This window comes from Hibiscus syriacus, unplaced genomic scaffold (genome assembly GCF_006381635.1).
Source record: "Hibiscus syriacus cultivar Baekdansim isolate YM2019G1 unplaced genomic scaffold, ASM638163v2 tig00110445_pilon, whole genome shotgun sequence".
NCBI lineage: Eukaryota > Viridiplantae > Streptophyta > Magnoliopsida > Malvales > Malvaceae > Hibiscus > Hibiscus syriacus.
The window spans coordinates 857,080-866,869 of NW_024062740.1; the positions used below are offsets into that span (position 1 = coordinate 857,080).

General features: G+C 33.1%; 1 non-coding gene across 1 annotated transcript; it reads left to right on the plus strand.

Annotated features, from left to right (window-relative positions):
- The first annotated feature begins 614 nt into the window (after positions 1-614).
- On the plus strand, positions 615-686 carry TRNAG-GCC. Its single transcript has one exon. It is a non-coding gene; the product is annotated as a tRNA-Gly (tRNA).
- Positions 687-9,790: the final 9,104 nt, after the last annotated feature.

Here is a 9,790-nt window from a genome sequence, read left to right on the forward strand (position 1 = left end):
TGCTGTCAAAGGTGAAGTCCAGGATATGTGGCTAATTACTCTCAAAGTTACGGCTCCGCATCGCACCCGACATTCGACGATATCCAGCTGTTGCATTCGTCTTCCATATCTCTGTCATGGAACAGTGGCAGAGTGGAAGGTAGATGATCCCTGCATCATTTCTAAAGTGAGAGCAGAGACGCCTCTTTTACTTGCACTGATTTTGACATGTCATTGTATATATGTATGTTAAGTTTTAAACTTTAAATATGAATACAAATGCTTCAAGATATTTTTATTCGAATTATTAGCATATCAATACTTTAAACATGATTATAGTTCACATAAAAACAATATAAATCCACGAATTGGCAGTGTAATGAAATATATTCCTACTGAGCTCCTTATGAAGGTGTGGGATTTTAGAGTTAAAACTCATTGTCATAGAAATCAAGTTGTCCATATCCAACTGCCACTCACTTCATTGGTATTCCTTTGCAAGCAAACTATGACCTGTGGATGGAATGATTGCCCATTTGCCCCTGGTTCCTAAACTTCCCAGTACCAGCGTTGCCTTCCAACAAGTTTTCAATAAATCAAATATTAATAAATATACCGCAACCAAACAAAAAAAAGCACCAGTGGTCTAGTGGTAGAATAGTACCCCTGCCACGGTACAGACCCGGGTTCGATTCCCGGCTGGTGCAGGATGATTATTTTTCCTCCTCCTCTGCTCGTAGCATTGAGTTGGTCATTTTTTCCTCTTGCTCTGCACTTGGCATTGTGTTGGTCAATTTGCAGGGTAGTTGGGGGTATCTCGATTACTTACAACCCTTTCTTTAGCCATTTCTGCTCCTTTTTTTCTTAGGCCTGACCTTATTACCTTATCGTTAGCTTTCACATGTAATTTTCCTCAACAATATCGGGACACACTCAAATAGAGTAGTTGAATCATTGTTTCGTTATCGCAACAGTATTACAACTGCAAGTGGAGAAAATTGTCAATGGGTTTAGATATAAAAATTAACTGTCAAAATGTAATCACAAGCCGATCTTAGCTCAGCTTGTAGAGCGGACTGTAGTGTGTACGGTCATAGTAACTTAGGTCGCTGGTTTAAATCCGACAGGTTAGATTTTGTTTACTGTATTTTTATCCTCCACACAAATGGTCTGGATACTATAATTTTTGGTTTGCTAATGCATACAATGAACTATACATTTCTTATAATTTACTTATTTTGTAACACCCCAATTAGGGACTAAATTTAAGAAATTATAAATTGGTGGATTTAATTGGTATTTTGAAAGAAATGGTAGATTAAATTGTAAGATTTCAAAGTTGGAAGACCTTTTAAAGAGTACATGAAATTCAGTGGCTAAACTCATGATTTAACTCTTTTTTATATGTTGAATTATAAACCCCTCCCGTTCGAGGTTCTCATTTTTCCAGTTTTCCATTCTCCAATAACTCTTCTTTCAACTCCGATCTACTTGCCGTCCGACCTCCGATCGACGAGCCGAAAGTACCATCGTGTTCGTTGTCAACCGAAAAACAAAACCCCTTAAACCTTTTGTCATGAATCGTCGCCGTTCGTCGTTAATTTCAGTCGGAAGTATCGTCGGTAATAACCCAATTTCAGTTGGTTTTTCATCGATTCACGACGATCCGAGCATCTGTTTACGACACCTCCCGCACCATCGTGTTCCTTGCATTGTTTCGAGTCTGCCGGTGTCATCCTTGGTCACCGTAGACGGCGGCGCTGAGGAGGTGAAGCGATCAAAGTTTCCGATTCGTTGAAATCGAGCTCTTCGCCGCTCAAAATTGTGAACCGAGCTTTGAAAGTATCTCGGAATCGCTCAATAATTTTTAAGAATTTTTCCATGATTTTTAGGCAGTCGGAAGTGGCCCCACGCACCGTCACTGCGTGTGGGATGGTCCAAATGACCAGTTTGACCGGTCATAATCCGACCCGTTGACCGGCGTTGACTATTGTTGACCAAAACTTTGACCGCTTTGACCGGGCATTAACGACCTTTGACTTTGACCGAGTATACCTATCCTGACATTTTTTCGACGTTCCAGATCCGATTTCGCGGTTCGTTTTTCAAAATTCAGACCCGAAAGCCTCGAAATTGGCAGTTAAAACCCGTTGACTTTGATTTTGACCGAAATTCCAAATTTCTGAAAAGTCATATTTTATGCTTTCGACGTCCTGAATCCGAATCCGAAGTCCGTTTCGCCAAATTCGAACTCGGTAAGCTTTTTTTTCACTGATTTATCACCCGATTCGATCCGTTTATCGTAATTAAGCTCGTTTTTTTATATAATTTATGTTAATATGTATCTGAGGAATTATGGAAGTTGAATTGAAGATCAAAGGCGTTCGAATGAAATTTTTATGGTCGATCAGATAATACTTTACTACCTCTTTATGCTTTATGGAACATGTTGATATTGATAAATGCATGAATAGATAATGTTGATCACTTTTGTGGAGTTGATTAATTTATACCTCGATATGAATGTGGTAAAATTCAATAACTGAATTTAGATCGATTAATATAAGAGATTGAGGGAATGTTAGAATTAAATTACAAGTTGTGTGATTTGTGATAAAGAAATCAGCCATGGCTGTGTAACTTATATTTTAAAGGTTAAATGTTAAATGTACTTGGATGGGAAATTATGAGAATACTCCGGTAGGATAAAATTACGAAATACCCTTATATTGTAAGATGACAAGAATTGTCCCTGGAAGTTGGTTAATAACTCTGAAAAGACATATTGATCCGATATAATTACAAATGTGCATAAGAAATGCTAGTTTTACTTAGAAAATTTAGATAATTGGTTTTTAACCCTAAAAGGGTTTGTATAATATACTATAAGTCTGTTAAGGAATCATTTCAAGATCAAAGAATGTTCGGGAAAGCAATTATCATTGGATCTCTAAAGTATAATTATTTTCGTTAAGAGTTAATATCGAAATTATCTGATTAAAATTACGAAAATGCCCTTGAGAGGTAAAAATAGTCCAAGTTGACTCTGAATGAGGAAGTAACATGAGAATTTGTTTTTAAACCGATAAATTACTGATTTGATTGTTGAGATCCTATTTTTGTATGGAAAATTCTGATAATCCGTTTAGTAACATCTGAGAAGGCATTTAACTTGGAAATCTTCGACTTGAGTAAGTACGTGAAGAATAATAATTTATCAATGGTGATATTTTGTTAGAATAGTTCAAAGGGACTGACATAAATGATAAGTTTGAATTAAATAATAAGACCGAACGGAAAGAAATGATTGAAATATTCTAGATTTTTGTCAAATGACCAAAATACCCCTGAAATGGAAATGACTCAAGAATGTCACTAAGCTCAGGAATGAATGAATATACTCAAGCTTTGAAATGAATAGGAAAACGTTAAGCACCAAAATGACCAAAATGACCAAATGCCCTTATGACCTATAATAAGTAAATGTCTTGGATTAATTAAGAAATCCAAATAAACATGGATGTTGTGCTACCAGTAAAAGTTATGGAACGCAGCTTAAGTGATCAACCAACGTTTAGTGCTATATCATTACCTGAATGAGTACCACTTGAATGTTTGTTCATCTTCTCAAATTTGGATCGATGGTAATTCTGGAAGTACTTGGCTTAGCTCAACTCTAGAGCGCATATAGTACTAATAAGTGGGTATTCGTGAGTCAATCAACCACGAATACCAGATAACTTTATTATATGAATAAATTGAACCGAAATGAAGTACAACATGTATTTGAAATTTAGAAACGTCTGAATTATTCTGGAAAACTTTAAAGTAATCAGGATAGACTTGCTTACTAAACGAACTAAGTAACATCTATGATTGAGGATTAAATAGGTGATTGGATGAGTTTGGAAACACTGTTTGAACTTACATGATGAATTGTCCTTATGGGTTATGAGCCATGGATCAAGTATGTCCGTATTTCCTGATATTTTTGAAACGTGGAAATGAAATAAAGACCGTTGGAAGATTTATTCAATGATGATTATGGGGATGATCTATGGATGCATTATGGTATTAAAGAGTGAATACACTGGAAGGATAACTCGAGTTTTTGATAATATGATCGATAGTCATAGATTGTAAATGACTTGAATCTTCGATTCTATATTTTCATCTAAAATCACTTCGGTCATGTTGAAAAACGCAAGTAATGCAAAGGAAAGATTCTGATACCTCATTTGGTTCAATTGGGCTGAAAACCTATGAATTCAAAGTATATTCCTGAATACCCCTGATTGTTTGGGTAATGGAATCACTCGTAGTAAATCTAAATTTAGAATTATTCTGTATAAAGGTTCCTGAACGTTTTCCTGATGCATATAGAAACTTAGTGGAATTCTAAAAGTATCAATCTGAAATGTCTGATTAGATCGGTTAGAAATCGATTCTCTTCAATAAGATCTTATTATTGGAATCCGATCAATTGCACAAGTTCATGTTATCCATATTGATAACTACAAAATGCATCTGAAAAATAATTGGATTCTTTAGTGTGTTCCTTATATTTTGAAAATTGTTTTATTGTTTTAACATGTGGTACACTGAAATCTATGGTTATTGTTTTATGGATGCACCGACTTAACGGTGATGGCTTATGGATTTGTATCATTGTATAAATTTTATCTTGGAGATACAGATTTGTAAAGTACAGCTCTGATCAAGCTGGAAAATTTTTATGGACCTAATGTGACTCTTAGGTAGGCTCTGCGGCCCTGAGATCATTCTCGGGTAGGCCCTGCGGCCCTGAAATCTATCTTGGGTAGGCTCTAAGGCCCTAAGATGATCCCTTAGGTTAACTCTTTGTAAGATGGTTTTAAAATACGAGTTTTAAAAAGCTCCACTACAGTATGGTTTATGGGATTTTACTGAACTATCATTTGATTAGTGTACCTATTATGGTTTTATCGTACTGATGGAACACACTAAGCATCCTATTCGACCTCATGAAAACGTGATAGTATGAAAGGTTTCTTATGAACTGAGATTCATGGCTTCTACTCGATGAACTACTAATGGAACCCCTGATTATTTCGCAATTGGTATACTTTGATTCAATAAGGAAATTATGGCTTCCCATTTATTTGTATGTCATGTAGCATCATCTGGTAGTTCTGTATTACTGAGCTTTTCGAAGCTCACTCTATTACTCACCATTACAGGTTAAAAGAATTGAACCAATATAGCTATCGACTTCAGTAAGGGATTCTTCCGGCGTTGTTGCAGAGTATGGTACATGTGTTTTGGGGGCATGTAATTGTATTTTGATTTATATACGAGTCTGGAAATCTGTTTTATTTCTGCATACTGATAAATCATTTTATAAGTTACATATTTTAATAAAAGTTTTAAATTTTCCGCCATTTTTACAGTTGGTCGCTCCGGTGACCCTAATGTGACACCCCGGATCGGATCGGGCTATCCGCATCGATCTGGGGGTTACATATTTATTTAGAGTATTATTACATTTGTCAGTAATCTCTATAGTAGTGGTTAAAACTTTTAGTTACATTTTTTTTTGGATTATAAATTTAATGGTCTCTAAGAGTAACATTTATCTTCTCTTCTCCTTAGATAGGATTTTTTTCAATAATAATAAAAATACAGTTATGATTCTATAACTATTTTTTTATTCTAATAAAGCTTTGATGTTAATATGTCTTTAAAAACCTAAAATAGCATTTAATTGAATTGATTAGATGGATCAATTAAATTGAAAATCGATGATATTGAATTAGTTTGATAAATAATTAATTATTAAAATATTCATTTATATGCATATTTTACAATTTAAATATTTAAAATTTATGTTTATCTAGTGAAGTTTTCTAAATTATATGATTTGTAAAGAAGGTTACAAAATAATCTCGAATATCCTACGACTCAGTATGATTATTTTGAGTACTCGACAATGGATATTTAATCTATCTCGAAGTTTTCTAAAAATTCATGTCATTTTTTTACTCGAAGAATCGAATACTACATGTTTAAATGTTAAAAAAAAGATATACCCTATTATAAACTTAAAGAAACCAAAGTAAAGTAGATATGATAAATGTATAAAGAACGATAACCTAATTTAAATTAAGAAAAGACGTAATTGAAAATTAAAAAAATTAACATTTCTGATTGAGTGCAATTTAAAAGATTAACTTTTTAACATTTTCGTAACCTAAAATATTAATTTTTAATATTTTTTATTATAATCGAAAATATTCAAATATTAACATTTCCAATTATAATATAAAATATTATAAATTAACATTTAAATTATATTCAATCGAAAATTTAAAAAATATTTAACATTTAAATTGAGTTGACCTAAACAAAAAACCTGTGATATAAGTCTTGGGTTAAGCAACGAAATCGAAAAATCGAAAAAATCGACACGAATCGAGTAAAATGATTCGATTCGGTTCGGTTTCGGGTTGGTTTAAAGTCTCAATTCTTTTGATTCGGTTCGGTTCGGGTTTTCCATATAGACTCATTTGTTCCATATTGAACAGAATAGACAATTTTTTTTAAAAAAATTATAGTTTCAAGTGATTTTTCATTGAAAAACCAATAAATCGAACCGAAAAAACCCGAACCATTTAAAAACTGAACCGAACCGAAAAACCAATTTTAATTTTTTCGATTTTTAACCATTCGATTTCGATTTCGGATTAAATTTTAAAAAATCACTTATTTCGATTCGATTTAATTTTTGGTAAAAAAAACCTAACCGAACCGAATACACCTAATTATGACAAAAACAATCAGGCCATTTCAGTGTGCGAAAATCGAGATGTTAAAGAAACGACAGCGCCTCTGTTTCTTACCCAAAACAAAAAAAAATGGGTAAAACACACTATTGATAAATTATAATAAGATTACAATTTAATCATTAAATTTCAAAAGCTACAAATAGTCACACAATTAATAGATTATGATAAACATATCACTTTATCATTATTTTTTTTAATTTTTAATAAGGTGTAATGTTTTTTACAATTTATTAATTGAATAAACCGTTTATAACTTTTTTTAAATTTGGTTATCCATTTATAATATTATTAATAATTGAGCAAATTATAATGTATTTACTTACAAAAACTAAAATAATATACAAAAGATAAACTAAATAATATATATTAATATTACCAATTATTCATAAACGCAATCGAAGAAAAATAAAACAAAGTTCCACGTTTTTCTATCTATAAAATATCCAATCTTTGAAAAAATCATCTTTGAAATCTTTGATTTATTTATTTTTCTCTCTTTAATTCTTGGTTAAATTATACCATAAATCACTCAACTATTCATATAATTATAAATGAGTCATTGATTTCAAAAGATTACAAATAAGTTATTTTATTAATCGATTGAAAGTTCAGATTTTTTTAACCTATTAACAATGCACACATACTCTGCAGATGTAACTACTCAAACTTGATATCTCTAGAGAGAACAACACTCATTTTACTTTTGTGGTCATTTAATGAGTTTAGCTTTTTAGTTATAATTGAGTCACTTGATTGTTATACTTAATAAATAGATTGATATATTAACTATAAAATAAAATGTTCGCTTTATTTTTAACGTAATGATCATCAATTAATAAAGTGATTCATAATTTTTTAAAATATATAACCTGCTTATTCTCTTAGTAATAATTGAATGACCATTCGGTGTAATTTACCGTTAATTCTTCTACATTATTCCACAAATTCTCTTTATTTCTTAGCTGATTTCACTTACAACTTCTCTTTTCTATTTGGTTAGCATTAAAATTTGAAAACTTTTATATCCTTTGAAAGGAGTTTCAACATTCGTTTTTTAAAGAGGGTGGCATTGGCTAACGCCGCCGGATTGGATAAGGCGATGAGGTTTTTGATTTAATTTAATTTTCCCGGTGGTGGGTCGCCGTCGCCGTCGCTTTTCTTTGAAGTAGTCGTGGGTAGTACGCGTGTACATGGGACCAGAGATGATAACGAGGACGTGGAGTACTTGGGAGGAGCTCTTGTTAGGCGGGGCGGTTATCCGCCACGGTACCCGAGATTGGGACGTCGTCGCTTCGGAGCTCCGAACCCGAACCATTTCTCCCTTTGCCTTGACTCCCGAGGTTATTGTCCGATTAATACTTTAGTAATTCAATTAAAGAAATATTTCTTATATGATCCAGTATAATGTTATCTTCCCTTTGTTTAATCCGTATTTTTTAGCATTAAAGAAATGATTTTCTATTTTCATGATTTTGATTATTAATTAGTTTAGTACTTCTTAATCATTATTAATTACTATACTATGGTTAACTAATGGGTAAAGGCCCTGTCAAATCACTTTCCCAAACAATACCAAACTGTACCTTTTACTATAAAAATGTTGTTTTAGGACATAGAGGAGTAAGGAAAGTGGAAAATTTTAGGACATGAGGTTAACAGTTACTTTGACTCTCCGATGTTCTTGAAGCATTCACGTTTCGACATCTAATCCAAGAATCCGACACTATTCACGTGTCCGTGTCGGTATAACATAGGATGATAGGATGCAATTAATGCTAATTGTGGCAGCTATTGTTATCCACTTAGTGTTTCTTGATTAGCCTCAACTAATGCTTAACCTTGAACTTTGTCTTTGCCACAATCTTCGCCTAACGTGGTAATGTTTGACAAAAAGGTTCAAGGTTCGAGTCTTGCTTCCCGGACTTCATCAAGTATTGAGGAAGGTAGTTTGGTTCATAGGACGTTTATCTGTATCTTGCTGTGCACTTAACCTATTTATAGTGAATGCTTTAAGTTTCTGTCAATTGTATTTCACATGTACTGGTATCTGGTATCAATTGAGGCCTTTATAATTCAACTATAGATTAAGGATGTGTATTTAATTGGATTATGATGAACTTTCCTTGTTTAAAAATGGGAAGGAGTTATAGAATTATACCTGTTGTTATTCAGTGTATTGAATTACTTGATTTTACTTTTGTACATTTCGTTTAACGGAGTTCGTATATGAATGCAGGTTTGTAAAGCCAAGTATGAGGATATGCAACGACGTTACTCAGGTTGCAAGTGAGTTATCCCGTCCCGAGTTTGTTCTAATATTTCTTTCTCTTTTTATTTGCATGGTTTACGTTCTGAAGCATGATTCTTTTAGAGCTTGGTTCGAGGAGTTACTTAACAACGAATGGCAGAACTCAGGCGAGCTTTAGACAAATCCGATGATTCAATTGGGTGAGTGATTTGCCTCTATTTAACCAGGATGTAGTTAATCAGATAGTTCATCAGCACGTCATTTATTTCTCTTAGGGGCATGCATTGTAATTTGTAGTTTGAATATTTGTCCTCACACTCTTCTTTCGTAATCTGTCTACTGATTTGGCCATCGGAGTTCCAATTTACCAAATTCCTTGAGGAAATTATCCGGTTTTAAACCATGTACAGAGCATAGATTCTTAGTTACTCTTCTTTTGTTTGCATATTGGTTCGAACTTGGTGAAAAGTGAGCTTTAATTCAGAACTTTCCAAGTACATGGACCTGCATTTTGTTTTAAACTAGGGCTCGTGCAAATTTATGCTTTTGATCTTGGTTTCTTTGGAATTTTTACGCTGTAAAAACTTGCATTATCGTGTGTATATTAATCTGGACTTATTCTACTCCTCAGGTCTCTGGAATCAAAGCTTGAAAGCTTAAAAGCTGAGAAACGAAATGATTTGAGGGTTGATTACGATTCCAGTCCTACAGAATCAGCCTCACCATGTCCTAAATCCGA